Raw genomic sequence first — 24,183 nt, 5'->3', positions numbered from 1 at the left:
AATACAGTGACCCTTGTTTCGGGTGGCATTCTGCAGATTCCCAGTCAGTAGCATGTAACGGGAATGATTGTGAAAAAAAATTTTTTTTTTTTTTTTTTTTTTTGACAGGCAGAGTGGACAGTGAGAGAGAGAGAAAAGTCTTCCTTTGAAGTTGGTTCACCCTACAATGGCCGCCGCGGCCGGCGCACCGTGCACCGCACTGATCCGAAGGCAGGAGCCAGGTACTTCTCTTGGTCTCCCATGGGGTGCAGGGCCCAAGCACTTGGGCCATCCTCCACTGCACTCCGGGGCCACAGCAGAGAGCTGGCCTGGAAGAGGGGCAACCGGGACAGAATCCGGCACCCTGACCGGGACTAGAACCTGGTGTGCTGGTGCCGCAAGGCGGAGATTAGCCTAGTGAGCCGCGGCGCCGGCTCGTGGAAATTCTTAATATTTGCAAGACCCTGCTGCTGGTAACGGTTCAGGAAATACCTAGGCTGGAGGCTGTATGCATCTCTCAGACACCAGGAGCTCATCTGCCCTTGGTTCTCAGTCCATCAGAAATAACCTGAAGTAGTGAGACAAAGATTTAACCTGTGAATTAGCCCTATTATCTTGGGTTTCATTTGACTCATTTTTGTAAACCTCAGGAAACAAAGATGAAGATTTTGAAGCAACTACATTTTGGCTGCTCACTAGATGCCACCCATTGGTTTAAATGCCAGGAGTATAAGACATGCATGTTAATTTCGTAATGTTAAATCCTCATGCAGTGTCTGTGGTGGGCTCGCTCCATCGCAGTGTTACAGAGGAAGGGGCTGACGATCAGAGCAATGGCTTGAGCCCCTGGCGATGCAGACTCCCGCAACGTGTGAGATCATACCATCACTGAATGGGGAGGTGGACCCCACAGCCTGTAAGGTGAGTTCCTGCAGAGGCTTTTGGGTTTCAGTGATGTTTTGTTCACTATTTCCTCACCTCCACAAGGGTTTAGGAAAGCCTACTGACATTAAGAAGAGCTTAGTTCTTGTTAGGCAGACAGCAGCCCAGAGCAGAGCTAGCTTGGATGCCTTGGTCCCCTGTGTTCCTGGAGTTCACGGCGATGCCCCAGCAACCCTCAGCACCACCCACTTGGCCTAAAAAAGGTGCAGCTTTGAAGAGTTTGGACATGTCATTACCTAGCTTTTCTCATGCTTGTATGTGGGTCTGGTGAACACTTGTGTATTCTCAGGTTATAACATGCCCGTGTGTGCTTTCCCACCCTTGGGAGTCCATAAAAATCAGGGCATATGCAGAAAGCCAGGAGCTCAGAGCTGCTCTTCTATCAGAGGTTAGGCTTTGGGAACGGTGTGACTAATTTCTCAGTGTCTACTTTGTTGGTATCTGCTAAGTGTCCTCAGGTGTCTCTCAAGGAAATTCACCCATTAGTTTAGACAGATAATCTAATTAGGACTTTGAATTGGGTGGACTTGTTTTTTTTTTAATTTGTTTTTATTATCTCAAATTGACCATAATAATTATATTTACTTATGGGGTGCAAATGTGATATTTCAATATGTGTATATAATAATGTATAATGATCAGATCAGGGTAATTAGCATATCCATCATTTCCAACATTTACCATTTCTTTTTATTGAGAATATTCAAAATCCTTTCTTCTAGCTTTGAAATGCACAATATATTATTGCTAATGATAGTCACCGTACTGTGCTGTAGGACAGCGGAACTTGTTCTTCCTATCTGGTTGTATTTGTGAACTCTGTACCCCACCCCGTCCTTCCCAGCCTCCAATAACTGCCATTCAACTCTCTACTTCTTTGAGGTTAACTTAGTTAGCTTCCACATATGAGCTAGACTATGCAGTATTTGCCCTTCTGTGCCTAGCTTATTTCACATAATGCAGTGTTCTCCAGGCTCATCCATGGTGCTGCAAATGACAATATTCCATTCTTTTTCAACACTGAATAATATTCTGTTGTGTGTATACAGACCTGGTTTTAATCCTAGGTCTGCTGTTTCCTGGTTATTTAACTCTGGTCAGGTTCCTTCACCAGTCTATACCCCAGTTTCCTTATCTATAAAATCATTACAATAATACCTACTTTATAGCATCATTATAAGAATTAAATGAAATCATATTTATAAGGCATTTGAAACAATGCCTAGAATATTTTAATTACTCAATGAGTTATAGCTATTATTATCATGTTGTTATTTTACTGTTATTTAGCTAAACATTTGAGGAGCTTGTGACTGTTTTCAGCTTTGGGTCTCAAGCCTTCCACGTTTCCTAGGTACTTTTTGTTTGCTTTATCTCCTCTTTTTCCAGATCCATTTCCAACTTGTGCTACCTCTAGTCCCTCTGCTGAAGTTCCCAAACGCATGGCATAGGGTGGACGCATTTACCCAGAGGCTGGAGGCCATACACATCTCTCAGACACCAGTCATCTGCCCTTGGTTCTCAGTCCATCAGAAATAACCTGAAGTAGTGAGATAAAGATTTAACCTGTGAGTTAGCCCTATTATCCTGGTTTTCATTTGACTCATTTTTGTAAACCTCAGGAAACAAAGATCAAGATTTTGAAGCAACTACATTTTGGCTGAGAACATACTGCACAATTTCCCTGGATTATAATATATGGAAGCATCTAATGGTAAATAGCTTATTAATTCATTATTCAACACACATTTGTTGAGTGTCTGCCATTTAGAGTACAAAGGGCAAAGTACGAACAGAAGCATAATGGAAATTCACAGGGAAGACAGGTCACAGGAGGTGGTAGTTTTCTGGGTTGTTTTCCAGAGGGGATGCTGTGTTTAGGGTACAAACCACCCTTCTGACTTCACGTCTCATGTCTCCCCGTCTAGTCCGTTTCTCACCACACTGGACATAGTTGGTGTTCCTCGTTCACACCTTGCACTTGCTTTGTTTACTTCAGTGGCTTGCTGTGTGTTTTCTCCATGGCTGCATTTCCGTCTACTGTTTCTTCTACAAGCCTAGCACAACTGGCACCTTTTCAATAAAGCTGCTTTGATATGCCCAAGCACATCCTACTCTTTGGGGTCCCTGTAATATCCATATTACCTGTCCTTTGATGTTGACAGGTTTCTTCCCACCATGTGTTGTGTTTCGAATCTATGCAGTCTGCTCTGTTCAGCTTGTAGGCATCACACAGGAAGGATTTAACCATAATTCACTTTGTATTCTGCACAGTGACTAGCACATTGCTTTGTACAAAGCATTCATCGCTGGTAAATGAATAAATTAACAAATGAGTAATGTGGATCTGGAGATGAGCCTTGACAGGTACATGAGATTTAGATAAAAGGAGGACAGAAGAGAGTATACACCAGGCCTAGAGTCAGCTTGCAGACTCAGCTACCAGGCTTATTCTTGGAATCTAGAGTCTGGAAAAAGAAGGTGGGGATAGTGATGGAGAAAGATTTCTGTTCAGTACCTGTACTCAGCTGGTGAGAGGCTGTGCTTGCAGGCATTGGGTGCTTTGATGATGACCTGTCTTGATTCTGGGAGACTGTGTCCTGCTAAGCCTCCGCCTGCCCCCACCAAGGTCACCGTGCACTGCACCAGGCAGCGGCTTGTGATTAGTATGCTCCCTGTGTTCTGGAACAGAACAGATGTCTGTCTGCTTTGCTCTGCTTAATGATGATGGCAGGTTCCCAATGATCAAGATCCGATTTCACATTTTCTGAAATGCTGTGGCTGAGAAAAGCTGCTTGGCCAGTCCTGACGCCCAGCCTCCTGTTTGCAGGGAATCTTTGCTTTGCAGATTAGGTTGAAAAGAGAGTGGGAAGGCTAGAGTGGCAGTAGCACTTTGCCTTGTTGATGGTGAGTGGCTGACTGGAAGAGACTTGAGCATAGTTTCCACCCAAACACTCTCTGTATTCCCTTCTGTGCGACTATGAATAGGACCTTTGCTAATGCTGAAACTCTACTACTACAAGAGAATATTTGGCAAAGGAAGTAGTTCCTCTTTGGAAAGCGGACTATATCGTCTGCCACTTCAGTTAATAGTGAGAGTCAACTGGATCGTTCTTGCAACAGAGTGATTTTGGGGGTGGGAAAGGGAACAGGATGGGGCTAGAGAGGAAAGATATATCCAGAGCCTGATAACCTGCCACAGGATCTCGGAGTGGCCCCTCTGTAGAGTGGTTTTGTGAAGTGAATACAGGGGTAGACAAATTTCATCTATTGCTTTTGTTTGGAGCCCCAAAGTAACTGATGAAAAATAAAAATTATAGTTGGTGTATGAGGATATGGTTTGGGGATATCTGTATAGGTACCTCTACCCTGTCCAGCCCCATCTTACTTGCCCAACATTAACCCCAAGCTGCCACCTAACTGTTACTGCCTTCTGAGCACCTCCCGTGCAGGCTTTACTTGAATTTTTGCTTTGTAAGTGACATCTGATGAGAAAGTGAGATTGTGCAGTTTTCTTTTATGCCAGGCTCTGCCAGTTATGTAGCCAACCTTGGGCATACCAAAAGGAGATCTGTGTCTAAGCTTTTGTGCAGTTCTGTCTTCATGCTTAGAATGCCTTCCTCTAACTCTGCTATTTCAGCCCTCTTTACTCATTAGTGCTGAGGTCTGATTCCATTTCATTTAAGACGTTTGAGCATTGATAACTCATTACTGTGAATTCTTTTCTGTAGAGTTCATTTTTACCATATGCTAAATTAGCACCAGTGTGTTGGGAAGAGTCGTAAGACATATGTTTCTTGTCAGAGCCCTGTAAATAAATGATTGTGTGTCAGGGTCATATTCACAAAGTTAATTACAGGTTCAGCAGAAGCATGGACCAATCAAGATGGGTGTTGGCTACAGAGCTGATGCTGCGTCTTGGAAGTCCCCTGCTGTGCAGGTTGTCTCTCTTTTAGTTGCTGGGTGATGAGACCCAGGGATTTTCAGGAAGATCTCAACACAGTCGGGCCAGAGGGGATCACATAGGGTTAGCAGCTATTTACCTACTGACACTGATGTGTAGCTGGACTCTGCCATCCTGGAAGGCCATGCTGGAGCTTCCTGGTTGAGCCTCAGCCTCAGTGACCCCGGGCAAGATGCAAAGTGGTTCCTCTAGTTCTTAGACCCTTTGACTGTCAAGTAAGTAGGTGATAATACATGATCAAATCCTCAAGTACTGGTTTCCTGTTAAGGTCAAGTCTTTGTACTACAATGTGTTGAGATTTACAGGTGCACATATTCTGCTTCTTAGTGTTTTCTGACCAAATCTAGCCCTAAAAATAAGACGTGAACATAGATAATTATGAAACAATATAGGAAGTATACAGGTAGAGAAGAATAGATAATGCCATTGAGTGGTTGAGAGAACTGAGGGCTTTTTTCTCATTCTGCAGAAAAGGGCATAGAGCCAGGAAATCTTTGGAAAAAGAGTGGCCTTCACCAGGGTCTTGACATGTCAATGATATTTTAAGACTCATGACTACAGGAAGGAGATTCAGAGATGAGATTGAAGGAATGCCCTGTGCGTGTGCTCCTAGAATTCCAGATTTCTGAGTCCATTTCTGGGCTCCTCATTTCCTTCTGAAAAATTTTTTTATTGTCCTTTCTGTCTTTTCCACCTAGATTTGAAGCTCTTCAAGGTTTTGTAATTCTTATTATTAGCACATGCTCAGTAAATCCGTGATCAGCATGATGATAGCTGCCTTCTAAGGCTTTATAAAATAGATATACTTTTTAAAAAAGATTTATTTATTTATTTGAAAGTCAGAGTTACACAGAGAGAGAAGAGACAGAGAAAGAGAGAGATCTTCCATCTGCTGGCTCACTCCCCAGTTGGCTACCACAGTTGGAGCTGTGCCAATCCAAAGCCAGGAGCCAGGAGCCAGGAGCTTCTTCCAGGTCTCCCACATGGGTGCAGGGGCCGAAGGATTTGGGCCACCCTCTACTGCTTTCCCAGGCCATAACAGAGAGCTGGATTGGAAGTGGAGCAGCCGGGACTTGAACCGGCAACCCACATGGGATGCCGACACTGCAGGCGGCAGCCTCACCTCAGGGCCAGCCGCAGTGCCGGCCCTGAGACATAATTTGTTGTTGTGGGTCATGGGAAAGTTTGCAGGGTGAATCTTTTAGAAACAGTTGTATTGCCTGGGAATGGACTACATGCATTGAACACTAGGACCGAGAGTCTTGAAAAGTTGTGGTTTGTGGTCACTTCAAATAAGTCATCATAAATAAGGCTTAAGTATCAAGGATTAAGTAATGACCGGCACTGTGGTACAGTGGGTTAAAGCCTCAGCCTGCAGTGCCGGCATCCCATATGGGCGCCGGTTTGAGTCCCAGCTGCTCCACTTCCCATCCAGCTCTCTGCTATTGGCTGGGAAAGCAGTGGAAGATGTCTCAAATCATTGGGCCCCTGCACCTGTGTGTGTGGGAGACCTGGAAGAAGCTCCTGGTTCCTGGCTTCAGATCATCTCAGCTCTGGCGGTTGCGGTCATTTGGGGAGTGAACCAGCGGAATGGAAGACCTTTTTCTCTCTATCTCTCTTTCTCTACCTCTCTCTGTAACTCTTTCAAATAAATAAAATAAATCCTTTTTAAAAAAGAAATTAATTATTTGGTAGTTTGAAACAGTAAGTATATACATATATTGGCTAAGCGTAGCAGCGTATAAATACAATTCAAAGTAAGTAGGATTAGAATCTCTCTCAAAGATAGGAGTTTTTGGTTGTTTCTTAAGAGTTAAACACATTCATTTGCCTTCTAGGGTGGGTTATAGCTGAGCATGTTGCACTGGAATCTTGACCTTACGATGATAAGTAAACAGTTGAGGGATGTAACTGTGTTGAGGCAAGGAGTTTCTCTTATGTTGGCAAGAAAGAGAGGCTGGAGTGCTGAGCTGGTCTCCCTGTCCTGGGCATGTGTAATTTGGTATACAGTAGCTATATGGCTACAGTCCTCTGCTCTTCTGACTTGGCTTCCCTCACTACTACTGCTGAGGTCAGCAAAGTCTGTGTAGGCCTCTGCAGAAATAAAGGGTGCCCAGAAAAATTAACATATATGCAACTACCATGAGTTTTTGATCAAACACATACTGCTGCATTGCATATTTACTGACTCAAAGGTTAAGTACAGTGACAGCAACTGAGCTGGTTCTGAGTTGCCATTTGTGCCTATCTTGAACTTGGTCAGCCTTTGGACAAGGACTTAACTCACCTCCATTATTACTGAGGTCATGACTCTGGAGTCATACCAAGGGTGAGCAGGGGAAATATAGAATGTGGTTAAAGATAAAATTTCTAAGTTTATCTCCAGCTCTGCTCTTCGAGGAGGTGCCCTGGTGATTTCATTCAGCCACTATTGTTTGGTGTATGAAAAGGAAGCACCGATTCCCTCTGTTCTATTATTTTGTTCACCAATTTTGCTTACTCAAATTTCTGATTTATTATGAAGGATAACCTGGACAAGGCACACATTTCTCAGGCTCATTCTTATAGCCTTAGGCAACTTCTAAAATAATTTCAGATTTAGGTGTTCAGTTTTGAACCTTATGAAAGTCTGACAGGGTTTGAACTTACAGATAATTAGATCATTCATGTTAAAAGTCACTGTGGATCATAAATGATGCCTGATTGGATCAAGCCTGCTGGAGGGGATTCTGTGTGACAAGACACAAAAATGGTCTATTTGTAGGAATACTGTGATTTCAGGAGCTCTAGGGAAGCCCATTGCTAAAAAGCATCCTTATCCAACTTCTGTCTAGTTTCTGAAAGACTTCAAAGTATCTTCCTTCTATTCAGTTCTCCACAAGGCATTGATAATTCTTTTTATCTATTGATCAATAAAGGGCCCAAGAGCATTGAAGGGAGAATGACTACAAAAGAAAGGGGACCAGAAATGAATTTCTGGCTGAAGGAGGTGAACTTCTCTCTTTTTTATATGTGGTTTGCATGGAAAATATAAGTGGCATTGGTAAAGATATTTTCATATTTGTGCTACTTTACAGAATTAATGAGTAGTTCAAAAAACTTAATGATTTCTCTACCTCTTTAGGAGCAAATGACTAAGGATTTCTTTCATTCTGGCTTATTATAGCATAACCTGATATTAATGAATGAATTCTCTGACTTTTGGAGGAGAAACGATCAAATGTGTGCCAAGGGTTTTTTTTTTTTTCTCAGCTTATCTTGGTTCTATATTTTCCAATTTTATACACAATTCCTAAAAGAATCCATATAACTTAAAGAAGCTGCCTTATTTAAAGCAGCTTCTTTAGGTTTTAGAAAAATCAGTGCCAAAGGCCTCCTCTGTTTTAAGTTGCTGCCATGGAGACAAGTCGTATGCATAAATTGGGTGCTTTCTTTTCCTAGTAGGTGTCCAAAAATGTTGAGTGGAGTAACTTGCTCCTCCAAAATATTCAGACAATGAAAGTATAAAACCTATTTCATAATAACAATTCAGTTAATTTTTGGGGAGTTGTCAAGCAGTAGAAAATATTAGTTTAATGGGGACACATCTTAAATGGGAGGTAATCATTGACATCCAGAGAGACTTTTGCAAGATTCCATTATTAGTTAGAGACAAAACTTTAACCAAGACTCACATCTCCTGATTCATAGTCTGGTTCTATTTCCATTGCTTCCTAGTGTCTGATTCATTTGTGCTACACTGAGAGAGGAGGGGGTGTCATTAGTCATCTTTTGCCCAAGGTCCACTCAAGCCTGATGTAATAAAAACAGCACAGGAGAGGTATGTGTCACTGTCGTGATGCTGTGTGACCACCATGGCCATCATGGAGAAATGGAACTTAGGGGAGGAATATTTCATCTACCAGGAAGCAGCAGATTTGGAGAATAGTTTGATTTATAAGTGGTGTCATGAACTTGGCTTGTTGGAAGTAATGAATATTGCTAAATAATGCCAGCTAGGCAGGATCGTCCAGTTTCACAGGTCCAGGACTTGGACACTTTATTCAGGAAACAGAGAAGAAAGAGTACTATGAATTTTTATGCCTTGAAGTCTATCAACTTCATTGACCTAAAATTAATGAAGTATCCATATGCCCAGTTCTGTGAAACTAGTTCAGCTGCTGCAACTACCGTCACAACTTCTGCCAGATGGCGCAGAGCTTGGGACCTAGGCCACATTCTTTGGCAATATTTAACTAGGACTACAGTTGCCAAGTCAAACATGAGTCAAAGTGATGTTGCTGTATACTGCTGAGAATCTTCACACTGGAGGCAATGCAAAAGGACAGTCCACCCTTCTTCCTTGTACAGGTGACCCTAGTGGTGACTGCTAGAAGTCTAGAAGATTCAACCCTTTGAAACCCAAGATTCTGTGTTTTCACCATCCTCGAGTTAATTATCATTTCTTCTCCACTCACATTATTCCCTTCCTTGCATAAATATTTTCCCATCTAGGTCTCTTTCTTTTTCTATTACCCACCCCTCCCATTCACCACTTCCTTCTATAAATCCTTCAATTTTAGATGAACTTAACTCAATCCCAAAAGCAGTAATTACACAACAGAGCCTAGAGAACATTCGTACAGGTTTTATGTGCAGATATTAAGGAATTAAAGATGCATTCTCAACCTTGTCCCATAAGATAAGATCCAAGGAAAGTGGCATAAAACATCTAGATGACAATTCCAAGATTCTGAATAACCCCTTGTAGAAGTGTGATGACATGTGTATTCTATAGATGCTAGGAGTGTGTTTGCCAAAGGAGGGGAAGATTGGTTGGATTTATAGTAAAGAACAGTAACCTGACTATGCACATTTGTGATGAAGGGTTAATACAGAGAAATCCTGTGCGATTGTTTTGCAGGTATCTGTGGGTGCTTTCCCTGCTGTGCACTCCAGCCACACTAAGTTAGTTTCCACAAACTGTTCTTGATTTCATCTCAGGCTGGTCCCTCTATTGGTCCACCTTCCCAGTTGGCAAGATAATAGGCATCCTTTAAGGCCCAATTCGAAGGTCACCCTGCCTGGGAAACATTCCCTAGCCTGCTTTGACTACCATAACAACCTGCATCTCTCTTCCCATATTGCATTCTCTTTCTCCACTGTCATTTTGAGGAGACCCAAATCAAGCCTTCAAGATGGTATTTCAAAAAATACTGGCCATATTAAGCCTGTGCTGCACAAGATCAAGCTAGGAAGATACAAAAAAATCCATCATGACCCTGAACTTCAGAACTTGTAGTCTAGTACAGAAATCCATGCAAACACATAAAGCAACAGAGGGCTATAATAGAATCAGCATACATGCTTGATAACTGATTTTAATATTCCAAGCTCGAGGATAATTAGTTTGAGATTAAAATAGGCGACAGAGTATTTGTGAAAAAATTGAAAAGACTGCAGGTAATATTTAAGAATATTACAAATTAGGAAGAACCAGAAAGCAGAAGATGATGTCATAGTGTCATGCCTACCCCCTCATCAAGAACCTAGCCCTGTGCCAGCCTCCTCTGGAGGGGGAAGAGGCTGTAGCTTTCTGAAGATGAAGACAAGGGTTGGAGTTGGGGGAGAGCATGGGATCCAGTGTAACGTGATTCTCATGCCTATGGATTCCCACTTTGTGGTGTTAGGGTTTGGAGAGTGCAGAGGAAGTGAAGGGATATGGAAGGAGTGTGGCTGTCTGCCCAGCTGGACTCATTTTAAATTCTAGGCATGCCCAGCCAAGAGCTTGACAACATGAACAGCCCAATCAGGAAATATATGCAATGTTTGATGTTCCTAATCTTTGTACTTGCATTAATTCTGCACTCTTGGAACAGGAAATGTGTTATAAACATTGGAAGTAATTTAAGTTAAATAATTATGCATTGAATCTACTCTATGTCAAAGAAGGAGCTTGAGTGAGTGGACAGGCAATCTTTGGGAGAGAAATAAGGGATAGGAGAGAGGCTCAAATTTTAACTTCTGAATTCTTACTCTGAGAAAAGCTAGGGACATCCAGGGGCGTGGCTGAGAGGTCTCCCTGGAGTGCCCAAAGCCCTGTGCTGGAGTGGAGGTTCATCCTCATCCTCAAGAATGATGTCTTAGAACTGCATGAACAGATAAGTCTCACCTGTAGAAATTAAGAGGCCAGAACATATGCTGAGAAATACTAACTCATTAGTCAGCAAATAAGAGTTCCATGTACCCCCATTTTTCACTTAATAGAATTTTATGAGTGTATTTGTTTTTTTTTTTAAATATTTATTTCTTTATTTGAAAGTCAGAGTTACACAGAGAGAGATGGAGAGGCAGAGAGACAGAGAGAGAGAGAGAGGGGCCTTCCATCTGCTGGTTCACTCCCAAATTGGCCGCAACAGCCAGAGCTGCACCTATCTGAAGCCAGGAGCCAGGAGCTTTGTCTGAGTCTCTCACGTGGGTGCAGGGGCCCAAGGACCTGGGCCATCTTCTACTGCTTTCCCAGACCATAGCAGAGGGCTGGATCAGAAGTGGAGTGCCTGGGACTTGATCCGGCACCTATATGAGATGCTGGCACTGCAGGCAGCAGCTTTATCCACTATGCCACAGTGCCAGTCCTGATGAGTGTATTTGTTTCATTATACCACAAACCCGGCAGCTTAAGGCAACTGAAATTTGTTCTCTCACGGCCCTAGGAGGCTGGAAGTCCAAAATCAGGGTGTCAGCACTGCTGTGCTTCCCCTGAGAGTCTGAGTAGAATCCTGCTCTGCCTCTTCTCAGCTTCTGGTGGCTCCTGGGAATGCCTGGCATTCCTTGGCTTCCAGGTGCATCCCTCCACCACTGCCTCCATTGTCACATGGAATTCTCCTTGCATGTCTCTGTCTATATGGCATTTCCACATACAACGACAGCAATCATTTTGGCCTGGGGCCTAACCTAATGGACCTCATCATCTTACTTTGATTGCATCTGCATGATCCTCTTTCCAAATAAGGTCACATTCACAGGCACTGTGAGTTAGGATTTCAACATATCATTTTGAGGCACATAATTCAAGTCCTAGCAGAATCACGGTTTTCATTTTTTTAAATCCATCTGTTGTTGGCTAGATATTGTACCATTTTATGAGTGCAGCAATACCAAAATATACACTGCGTTAGTAAGCTTTTGTTACTATAGCAAAACACTTAAGACAAGCTACTAATGAAAGAAAGAGGTTTATTTTGTCTCATTGTGTTGGAGGTTCACAGTCCAAGATCAGATAGCCCCAGTGTGTTGGTCTCTGGTGAAAGCAGAGGATGGTGATGTGGAGTCAGAGTACATGAAGAGCCAGGAAAAGGAGAGAGAGAGAGAAGAGAAAGGAGGGAGAAGGGAGGAAGAAGAGAGGAGAGAGGAAGGAGGAGGGAGGGAGGAGACAGGAGACAGGAGACAGGAGGGAGGAGGGAGGAGGGAGAAAGCCTGGACTTCACTCAGGCTTTTATAACCAACTCTATTAAGAGAACTACCTTCCAAGGGTACAATGCCACTGATCTAAGGACCTCCCAGTAGGTCTACCTCCTAGACATCATAATTGGATTAAGTTTCTACTCTCTTGGTACTATCAACTTATTGCTCTGTGATTTAATGGTGTGCAGTGAGTTTAGGAGCCATGTACTATTGAAATCATAGTGCCATAACAGTGAAAAAGTTAAGCCAGTATGTTCAGTTTTGGTGATGCTTTGTAGAAATGGATGCATTTCACTTTTATAGTGCGAGTGTGTATAATTCCCACTGGTGAGTAATCTTACTATCAACCAGAGATTCAGCTTAAGGACTGAGCTGGGAACTGGTGTGCCCCACATTGGGGAAGATGTAGGCTCATTTTGTAAACTAGACAAACTCAGAGTTTCTGTATAATTTTACAGACTTGGAGCAGAAATTAGAATTAAAGTCACCCAAGTAGTTAGAAAATGTGATAAACTCTGCTCCTGTGCCCATTCCAATCCCAGCTGCATTGAACCTAAGCCTGAGAGCATGACTTCCATTGCTGGTACTGCCAGCCCTGGTCTGCTGGAGAGTGTGTTTCCTGTTACTCCTGTGCTGTGTGTGTGAGGGTCTGGATCAGCAACTGCTCTGTCACAGTGTGGCCTGGGACCAAACCTTTAGCAGGTGTGCAGGCAGACCATCACAGAATTTGTTTTATTTTTAAAAGGTTTATTTGAAAAGCATCTTCCTCTCTCTCTCTCTCTCTCTCTCTCTCTCTCTCCTCCATACTCCAGTTTACTCCCCAAATTCACACAACAGCTAGAGGTGGGCTAGGCAGAAACTAGGAGTCAGGAGTTCCATCCAGGTCTTCCTCATGGATGGCAGGGACTCAGTACTTGATCCATCATCTACTACCTCCCAGGATTGGAAGTAGAGGTGGAGGTGAAGATTTGATCCCAAGCACTTTGGTATGGGACACAGGTGTCTCAAGCAGCAGCTTAACCTGCTGCACTCCAACACTGACCCCATTCACAAATATTAAACTTCTGGTAATGATGGGCAAGGAACAGCAAGGCCACCTTTCCTTATGGTACCTTCTGCTCCAGATTGGGCTATGGACCACACTTAACTCTCCTAACACTTGAGCCTCTACTCCTCTTGGACTTACAATAGCATATTACAAAGATGTTTTATGTATCTACTTTTGACATGAGCTTGTGAGCTCCTCAGATGCCAAAACTGTGCTGTATTCAATTTTATATCCATTTTAATCTATTTTCATTTAGGACTCACATATATTGGTGGAACCAAGTACACACTTTTTTGCTGGCTCTTCACCAGCAAAAAAGGGACCTTGGAAAGGGACCACCTAGTTTTCCTTTTACCTAAGGCCATGCTTGCAATTAACCTTCCCCACCCTCCACTTGATGGCTGTGTGTCTCCTGTGTTTTCGGACTCCCAGTGTTTCTGGTACTCTTAAAATAGGCACATGGGAAAGAAGACATTTAGTTTAGTGATTAAGGCTCCTGTGTCCTGGATTTAATTCCTGGCTCTGGCTCCCTAATCCAGCTTCTTGCTAATGAAGACCCTGGAAGGCAACGGTGATGCCTCAACTAATAGAGTCCCTGCCATGCATTTGGGGAATGTGGATTGAGTTCCCAGCTCAAGCTTTGCCCTTGCTGCACCTTGGCCATTGAGGGCATTTGGGGAGTGAAGTAGTGAATGAGAGCTCCCACTGTTTGTCTCTCTGCTTCTCAAATTAAAAAAAAAATAAACATAAGCAAATGAGCACTGACCACATATCCAAGCTGTGCCTTCCCTTTGAGGGAAGGTCAGTCCCACCAGTCAATGCAGGCCCTCCCAAGCCAACTCAAGGGCAGGATCAAAGGTATATGCCACTCTTGCACTTTTCTTTCTTCTGGAAAGAAACACAAAGCACAGGTAATTTTGCTGGGGAAACATTTATTTCCCTACTTTTTTGGGGTGAGGGCTAGTAGGGAGATGGAGAGTCGCCAGATTGCTCTGGACAGTCTTTCTTCCTCTTGGTCTCTGGTGCCCCTGATTGACGTTTCTTAAGATCTTGTGTCAGGGACCTGGGCTGTGGTGTAGCGGGTGAAGCTGCCGTCTGTAGTGCCGGCATCCTGTATGGGCACCAGTTCAAGTCCTGGCTGCTCCACTTCCAATCCAGGTTCCTGTTGTGGCCTGAGAAAGCAGTAGAAGATGGCCCCAAGTGCTTGGGCATCTGCACCCACGTGGCAGACCTGGAGGAAGCTCCTGGCTCCTGGCTTTGGATCAGTGCAGCTCCAGCCATTGTGGCCATTTGGGGAGTGAACCAGTGGGTGAAAGACTTCTCTCTATCTCTGCCTCTGTAACTTGGTAACTCTGCCTTTCAAATAAATAAATAAATCCATCCCCCCCCCAAAAAAAAGCTCTTGTGTCCGATGGTTCTAGTGTGAAGGAAGGCCCATCCTGGACTCTGCCCTGTGTGAGACGGGAAAAGTGCAGCTGGGTGCTTGTGATTGTGCAGCTGTGTTAGCCACAGGGATGTGACCCATCTCTGGAGGGAGACAGTGTGATAACAGAAAGCTATTTCTAGTTTACACAGAAATCGCCATACTGTTTTCCACAGTGGCTGCACTAATTTACAACCCCACCAATCGTGTGTAAATGTTCCCCTTTCTCCACATCCTCGTCAGCATACGTTACTGTCTCTTGGATTTTAGTCATTCTGACACTGATGAGGTGATTTCTCATTGTGGTTTTGATTTGCATTTTTCTTGTAGTCAGTGGTGGTGAACATTTTTTCATATATTTGTATCTTTTTTTAAGATTTATTTATTTATTTGAAAGAGTTACACAGAGAGAGAAGGAGAGGCAGAGAGAGAGAGAGAGAGAGAGGTCTTCCACCCGCTGGTTCACTCCCCAGTTGGCTGCTACGGCCAGAGCTGTGCCAATCCAAAGCCAGGAGCTGGGAGCTAGGAGCTTCTTCTAGGTCTCTCATGCGTGTAAAGGTGCCCAAGGACTTGGGCCATCTTCTACTGCTTTCCCAGGCCGGGACTCCTTTAGCATTTGGGCTGTGAGGTGGCAGCTTTACCTGCTACACCATAGCGCCAGCCCCTGTATTTATTTTAAGAGCTGTCTGTTGAGGTCTTTTGTCCATTTCTTAACTGGATTGATTGTTTTTTTGTTGTTGATTTTTTTAAGTGGTTGATGTATTCTGATTATTAATCCTTTGTCAGCTTGGTAGCTTACAGATATGTTTTCCCATTCTGTTGGATGTCTCCTCACTCTGTTGTTGTGCAGAAACTTCTGAGTTCGATATAATCCCATTTGTTTAGTTTTTCTTTTGTTGCCTGTGGTTTAGGGTTCTTATCTAAGAAATTGTCACATATATCAATATCTGGGAGTGTTTTTCCTATATTTTCTTTCAGCAATTTCATAGTCTTGGGTGTTAAATTTAGATCTTTGATCCATCTTCAGTTGATTTTTGTATATGGTGAGAGGTATGGATCTACTTTCACTTTCCTGCATATATATACATCTAATCTGCCAGCACCATTCGTTGAAGAGATTATACTCAAATGTATGGTCCAAGCACTTTGGTGAAAAATCAGTTGGCTATATGGATGTGGGTTAATTTCTGGGATGTCTATTCTGATCCGCTGATCAGTGTGTCAATTTTTATACCAGTTCTATGCTATTTTAATTACTATTGCTTTGCAGTATGCTTTGAAGTCAGTTATTGTGGGTCTTTGTGATTCCATATGAATTTTAGGATTGTTTTCTCCAATTCTGTAGGGAATGTCATTGATATTTTTATAGGGATTGCATTGGATCTCCAGATTGCTCTAGATAGTAAGACATTTTAATGATGCTGTTCTTCCAATCTATGAGCAAGAAATACCTTTCCATTTTTTTATTTACCTGTTGTCCTATTGGTACACATTTGAGTTATTTTCAGTTTTTTTTTTTTTTTTTTGACAGGCAGAGTGGACAGTGAGAGAGAGACAGAGAGAAAGGTCTTCCTTTACCGTTGGTTCACCCTCCAATGGCTGCTGTGGCCAGCACGCTGCGGCTGACGCATGGCGCTGATCCGAAGCCAGGGGCCAGGTGCTTCTCCTGGTCTCCCACGCGGGTGCAGGGCCCAAGGACTTGGGCCATCCTCTGCTGCTCTCCTGGGCCACAGCAGAGAGCTGGACTGGAAGAGGAGTGACTGGGACAGAACCGGCACCCCGACTGGGACTAGAACCCGGTGTGCTGGCGCCGCAGGCGGAGGATTAGCCTAGTGAGCCATGGCGCTGGCCCTGTTATTTTCAGTTTTAAACACTATGAGTAAGGATATTATAACCATTGTTTTTTTTTTTAAACTTTTATTTAATGAATATAAATTTCCAAAGTACAGCTTATGGATTACAATGGCTTCCCCCCCATAACGTCCCTCCCACCTGCAACCCTCCCCTTTCCCACTCCCTCTCCCCTTCCATTCACATCAAGATTCATTTTCGTTTCTCTTTATATACAGAAGATCAGTTTAGCATACATTAAGTAAAGATTTCAACAGTTTGCTCCCACACAGAAACACAAAGTGAAAAATAGTGTTTGAGTACTAGTTATAGCATTAAATCTCAATGTACAGCACACTAAGGACAAAGATCCTACATGAGGAGTAAGTGCACAGTGACTCCTGTTGTTGACTTAACAAATTGACACTCTTGTTTACGGCCTCAGTAATCACCCTAGGCTCTTGTCATGAGCTGCCAAGGCTATGGAAGGCCCCTGAGTTCACTGACTCTGATAATTTTTAGACAAGGCCATGGTCAAAGTGGAAGTTCTTTCCTCCCTTCAGAGAAAGGTACCTCCTTCTTTAATGATCCATTCTTTCCACTGGGATCTCACTTGCGGAGATCTTTCATTTAGGTTTTCTTTTTTTTTTTTTTTTTTTTCCCCCAGAGTGTCTTGGCTTTCCATGCCTGAAATACTCTCATGGGCTTTTCAGCCAGATCCATATGCCTTAAGGGCTGATTCTGAGGCCAGAGTGCTGTTTAGGACATCTGCCATTCTATGGGTCTGCTGTGTATTTCGCTTCCCATGTTGGATCATTCTCTCCCTTTTTGATTCTATCAGCTAGTATTTGCAGACACTATTCTTGTTTATGTGATCCCTTTGGTTCTTAGTCCTATCATTATGATCAATTGTGAACTGAAATTGATCACTGGGACTAGTGAGATGGCATTGGTACATGCCACCTTGATGGGATTGAATTGGAATCCCCTGGTATGTTTCTAACTCTACTGTTTGAGGTAAGTCAGCCTGAGCATATCCCGAATTGCACATCTCTTCCCTCTCTTATTCCCACTCTTATATTTAACAGTGATCACTTTTCAGTGAAGTTTCAACACTTAAGAAGAATTGTGTATTGATTACAGTATAACCATTGTTATGTTAAGGACACATTGTCAGTGTCCTTGCTGATTTCTGCAATATTTTATAATTTTCATTGTATAGATATTTCACTTCTTTGGTTGAATGTGTTCCTAAATATTCAATATTTTGTGGCTATTTTGAATTGGATTTCTTTTTCAGTGAGTTCATCATTAGTGTATAAAATGTTATAGATTTTTATATGTTTATTTTATAATCTGCAACTTTACTGAATTGGTTTATCAATCCTAACAGCCTTTTGATGGAATGTTTAGGATTTTCCACACACAACATCATGTCCTCTGCAAACATGCATGTTTTGACTTCCTCTTGTACAATTTTTCTGCCTTTTGTTTCTTTCTTTTCCCTAGTTGCTCTGGCTAATACTAATGGTACATTATCAGTACTATATTGAATGCGAGTGGTGAAAGTGGACATCCTTGTCTTGTTACAGATCTGATGGGAAATGTTTTCAGCTTTTCCCCATTCAATATGATATTGGCTGTTGGTTTGCAATAGATATCTTTATCATTTTGAGGTATTTTTCTCCTATACTTAATTTGTGGAAGGTTTTATCATGAAGGGGTATTGAATCTTATCAAATGCTTTATCTGCATCTATTTAGATTATCGTATGGTTTTCATTATTTATTTATTTGAAAAGCAGAATTACAGTTATAGGGAGAGACAGGGAGAGAGAAAGATATTCCATCTGCTGGTTCACTCCCAAAATAGCTGCAATGACTGGGGCTGGGCCAGGCTAAAGCCAGGAGCCACAAGCTTCATCCAGGTCTCCCATATCAGTGGTACTTGGGCCATCTTCCATTGCTTCCCCAGGCCATTAGCAGCAGGGAGCTAGATGCTAAGTGGAGCAGCCATGATATGAAACTGCTGCCCATATGGAACTCCAGTATTGCAGGTGGCAGCTTGACCCACTATACCACAGTGCTGTTCCTGGTACTGTATATTTGAGAAACTTCTAACTTTCTGGGATAGTGCCAGAAAAGCTTTGGAATGAGCACAAATTTTAGAGACAGTGGTGAAATGCTGAGTGTTGATTCTATCATTTACCAGCTGGGTGACCTTGGGAGAGTTGTTTACTGTCTCTGAGCTTCTGTTCCCTTTCTGTAAGATGGGATCATGGTATCTGCCTTCTCTGAGCACCAAGTCTGTCCTCAAAGCCAGGAGAGGTTTAAAAGTCCTTTTGCGGGGAGGTCTGGAAAAATGTTAGATGGTATAAGAAGGAAACTTCTCTTGGTGATAGTTATATAGACCAGGAAGGTCTGAAAACTGTGAACAAGGATTCTTCTGAATTTGGCAGCTTGAAATTAAAAAATATGAGAAATGATTAGCATAAAATAAAACTTAGGGATTTTAGTCAAATTTGATACAGGCAATGATATATGCATCTGTAGATACTATCCAAAATAAAGTAAGTAGAATTCCCATCTCCCTCAGAAAGTTCTTTTCACCTTTTTGGTAATTTACACCCACAATTTTCTGATTTCTATCACGGTATATAAGTTTTCTCTATATATGGATTTCATATAAATGGAATCCTCCACTGTATTTTGATTGGAGTATATACCTTCTTGATTCTTTCATTCAACATAACATTTTTGAGGTTCATTGGTATTTTATGTGCCACAAACTTTTCTCTTTGTCACTGAGTAGTATTTCATTGTGTGCATATAGCACTTTATTTACCTGTTGTCCTGTTGGTATACATTTGGGTTATTTTCAATTTTAAATACTAGGAGTAAGGACATTATAACCATCATCATACCTGTCTTTTTATAGGCAAATATTTTCACTTTTTTTGTGTATCAGAGTGGACTTGCTGGGTGAAAATGTGACGTACATTTAGCTGGATCAGAAACCACCCAGCAGGTCTCCCACGTGGTTCTTGCTGTACCCCCCAGGCGGTGTTACAGGGTTCCAGTTCATGCTTTCAGCCCTTTTAAAGGATACAGTGTGTATCTCTGGTGTGTTGAGTCCAATGTCTTTGTTTTCAGCCATGGTCTCTTTTCCTGTCCCCCTGTGCCTTTGTCCTTGTCAGTATATGTTGGCTTTACAACGTGGTCTGAAATTCTGTGAGGACGGAGACACAGCCTGTCACGCTTCCCTTTGATACTGGACTACTGGAAATACCGGGCCAGGGGTGTAGCGGATGCTTAATTTCCCCTTGGGTGATTTGTTGCTGCTAAGAAACATTTCTAGGCTATACTGTGAGAAGGACAGATGAGCAATTACTGTCATCGCCAAATGCTTTTCAAATGCTTACAGCTGTGTTGTTTCCTTGGAGGTGATTTTCAAATATCTTAGGAATCTCTCGCTCTCACTCTCTCCAAATTATGTAATTAGATTTCATCAGTAGTCAAAGCCTTCTTAGATGCTGTGCGTTGTGGGTGGCACTTTTCTATGTCAAGATCTGTTCAGCAATAAGTTCAAGAAGGCAGAGAAGCCTATGGGTAGCTTCCTTGCTGCTCAGCTTCCTTCCTGGGCTCCAACAGACCGTCTCTTGCATTTTTCCTTTGGCTGGTGCTATCATAAAATGATTCTGTTATGATTTTTAGATTGTTTTTCCTCCTGTAACTTCAATATGTTTTCATTTGTACAAATGTGAAATGAATAAATAAAATTGCCCACACTGAATTTTTGTCTTCTCAGAACTTGAAGAAAATGGAAATCTGTTGACAACCAAAATATTCTGCAAAGATCATCAAAGATTGCACAGTGACTTCTCTCACACTCCAAGGTGTGTGAATGAATCTGCGAGGTTCTTTCCCTTGTTTGCCACGTGAAGCTGAGGTGCCCCGGTAGGGTGGAGGGTGGCTCAGGAAGCATTTGCTAGGCAGGCTCCAGTAGACCTCACATGGGACCTTTGAATTCTCATGGCTTTCCCATCAAACTTCTAATGTGAAGGGAGTTGTGAGAAGCTCAGGGGTCCACAAAAACAAACCAAAAAAGCCAGAAACTGAGAAAGAGAAATAAAGGTCAGTGCAAGTGCTTTTTAAATATACTCGGGCTGATGCGCTATGAATATTGTGCTTCCACAATGCCCCTTGCTTGTTTTGTACATTCAGAAGATGCCAAGTGCATGTGTATTAGGTGCTGTGCGAGGGGCTTGAGGTAGATCTATGCCTGACTTCCCAGAAGTAGGACAGTGGGGCAGTGATGCTTGTTTTCAGCAAGCAGAGATGGCAGATGAGGGTGTGATGCTGGGTTTCGTAGAAGCTGCCCAGGGCTGTAAGTCCCTCTCCCACGCTGGAAGAATGTTTCCAGAATAAACTGCATCCAACCTGGAGGATTGAAGCAGACTGAATTAGGCAACAGGGTAATGGATTTGTTGTTCCAGACAGAAGAGACAGCAGTTATGACAGGCCAGAGATGGGAGGGAAGATTACGCCGGAACTTGGAGTTTGGTGAGGCAGGAGCCCAGGTCGTGATGAAGGCAGTGGGGAGGGAGTAAGTTATTGATGAAGGGAAATGTCAAACCATGCTGGGCCAGAGAGAAAGGTCTTCCTTCTGTTGGTTCACCCCCCCCAGTGGCTGCTATGGCTGGCGTGCTGCGCCGATCTGAAGCCAGGAGCCAGATGCCTCCTCCTGGTCTCCCATGGGGGTGCAGGGCCCAAGGACTTGGGCCATCCTCCACTGCCCTCCTGGGCCACATTAGAGAGCTGGACTGGAAGTGGAGCAACCGGGACTGGAACCTGGTGCCTACATGGGATGCGGGGGCCGCAGGCAGAGGATTAGCCAAGTGAACCATGGCACTGGGCCCCAGGAACTGTTGTCTTAACTGAACAATACCATAATCAGATTTGTTTTTCTGAAAGATGAGTCTGGGCTTCCAGGTAGAAGCTAGGGCAGGCTGAGGCCTGGGGTAGGCACCCAGTAGGGGAAAGAAGTCATGGCCTTGAGAGGTAGTGAACCACTTTAGATTCTTGCAACCCCCCTCAGTGATGGGTGTTGGCCGGTGACTCAGAAGGATGCAGAAACGCTGGGAATCCAAATGCCCTCTTTCAGCCTCCCCTGGTGCCATTTCTGAGCTCTGAATCAGTAATTCAGAGCTGAGTGAGACTTCATAAAATCACCAAGATGAATTCCAGGGTGTATCTGAATTGGCGTGCAGGCAGCATGCTAATTATCAAGCTCCTTCTCTTCTCAGTTGTGTGCAACTGAGCACCAAAATAATTTATTCCATTAAAAATGTGCACATTTTTCAAAACAACCCCTTTTCTCTTAACTCTGTTGTCCTGGGGTTCATTCTTCCCGGTATCCTTGGTCTTTCCTGTCACAGTGGCCCTTGGATATTTGGCATTCACCGACACTTCCTTGTTTTTGTTTTGCTAATCATGAAAATGCCCATTAAAATATTCTTCCCTCCTCCTTACCAAAGTTGTGTTTTTCTGCATGGGTTACAAAGGTGAGAGATAGAGTGAATGAGAGTGAGGGGGCTTGTTCTGCAGTGATGAATTAAACTGACCCTACTGCAGGGGACTCCCCTTGAGCACTGGCTTCCCACAGAAAGGAAAAATGGACAGACGATGATGACTTGCTGTCCACCTGTAGTTTAATCAAGGCAGTTGGCAGCCTGCAGTGTTGACATGCACCTCAGAGCAGAGCCGAGACCATTAAAGTCACCAGAGGAGGTTGTCCGCGACAGCCTCAGGCTCCTGCCTCCTTCCGGTTGTGGCACAGGATGCCATGTGCTGACGCACGTGGAGGAGGGAGCTCCACACCACACCAGAGCAGACAGCCTTCCACTTCTGTTTTTAGGATCAGCAAGCAAAGGCGCAAAACTCCCCCTGGGCAAAGTCTCCCACCCCTCTTGTCCTTAGGTCATCTCCTGGGATCCCTGCCTCTTTTGCTTCTGCTGAATTCCTGTGGCTATAGAAGTTCAGCTTCTGTCATGTTAGATAACTAAATTTTCAACCAATTGCCCTGACTTTCTTTACTTGCTTATTTGGAAAATCCCCCCCCCCCCCATGCCTTCCTCACTTGTGCAGGCCCCCTGGACTTTGGATCAGATCTGTTGTGTCTACTGAGCTCTCGGGTCACATGCTTTGCCCACATGCACGTTTTTTCTCTGCCAGGTGTCTGTCTGGAGGATCCAGAAGTGCTTGACTCTTCTCATCAGCTTCCTTTTCCTTTATGAGGGGGGTGTGGGGGGCATCTAAGCTATGATACCATAAAGGCAGAACGTAGAAGACAGCCATGCATTTAGCCTCTGTAAGGCCGATTTCTGCAGATTACTGTGGCTTTGGACAACGCACTTGAACATTCATTTCTCTGATATTGGGATGCTCTCATTCTTTCTGGGGGTGTGGTGAGCTGGCTGTTTTCCTTCATTAGCTCTGTTTCTCTGCTTCTGCTGAAATAGTTCAGTGTATTATGAGTGTCTCTGTTTTAGCACCTGGTCTTTCTCCTTATAAGGAGAAGTAGGCAGGCATACAGGCTAAAATTGATTAGATTTGTGAAATGGAAGACCATGCCTTTGCCACGCCCCTGTGTGGCCTCATTCCCTTACCTGGCAATACCTGGGTTCCCACCAGCCAATCAGGTTAATTAACCACGCCCCTTTGGAAGTGGGTAAAAGCCGGGGCAGGGTGTGGCACGGCCTGCTCTTCTTCCCTGGCCTCTTGTGAGGAGGGGGTTTGCTGTAGCTCACGCCTCTAGGGCGCATGGCCCGAAGGCTTCCTGGCCCAGATACAGGCCTAGATGCTCTTCCACGTGGCTGGGTCCTGGTGCTAGGTATGAACCCCTATTTACCTCTCGCTCTTAAATATAGCTCTCACTCTCCTATGCATCTTTCTCACTAAATAAAAGCTTAAAACGTACGCTGCTGCCTTGTTTATCTGTGCCATTATTTAGAATTCTTCTCTAAATATTAGGCAAGAACCCTCTTAGGCTTATTAATATTGGGTATTTAGTAATAAGCCTGTGGTGAACTCATATGGCACCCCAAATTCCGGTAGCACATGTGGCACCCCAGATAGCATTTCTGGGAAACCTAAGGGGCCACATTTTTACTGTAAATTTTAGGGGGTCTTTTCTAATTTCAATATCATTATCACATTCTAGAACCTTCCTGCTGTGTTTTTGCTCCCAAGAATATCATCACCCCACAGTGTGGAGAGGGGGCCCGATTTCTACTAGGGAAATTTATAGGACAGCACTGAAAACCACTGACATTAAAAGAAAATATCCTGATTTTTAAAATCCTTGGAGGAGACAGTCACAAGAATTTCTCATCACCCTCCTCTCCCCACCCCAAATCCTCAGTTTACTGCCTTAAGTTTCAGCCCACAGCCAATTTCAGCAAACAGGGAAATGGCTCAGCTGCTGTTTGTTTTTCTGCCTTTGGGGCTTCCCTCTCATATTTAAAGTCAGTTTATGCTGTCTGGAAAGAACTGA

The 24,183-nt window shown here is 43.4% G+C and overlaps 1 long non-coding RNA gene across 1 annotated transcript in view; it reads left to right on the top strand.

Moving 5' to 3' along the window:
- The first annotated feature begins 107 nt into the window (after positions 1 to 107).
- Positions 108 to 24,183, top strand: part of LOC138849704 (uncharacterized) — a 216,545-nt gene continuing 192,469 nt past the window's right edge. The window contains exons 1-2 of the long non-coding RNA XR_011388779.1: positions 108 to 221; positions 753 to 900. This is a non-coding gene — a long non-coding RNA (uncharacterized lncRNA). The remainder of the gene's footprint in view (positions 222 to 752; positions 901 to 24,183) is intronic.

Source organism: Oryctolagus cuniculus, chromosome 5 (assembly GCF_964237555.1).
Source record: "Oryctolagus cuniculus chromosome 5, mOryCun1.1, whole genome shotgun sequence".
Taxonomy (NCBI): Eukaryota; Metazoa; Chordata; class Mammalia; order Lagomorpha; family Leporidae; genus Oryctolagus; species Oryctolagus cuniculus.
The sequence above is the reverse complement of the archived record's forward strand: the minus strand, read 5'-3'. Positions and strand labels throughout refer to the sequence as shown.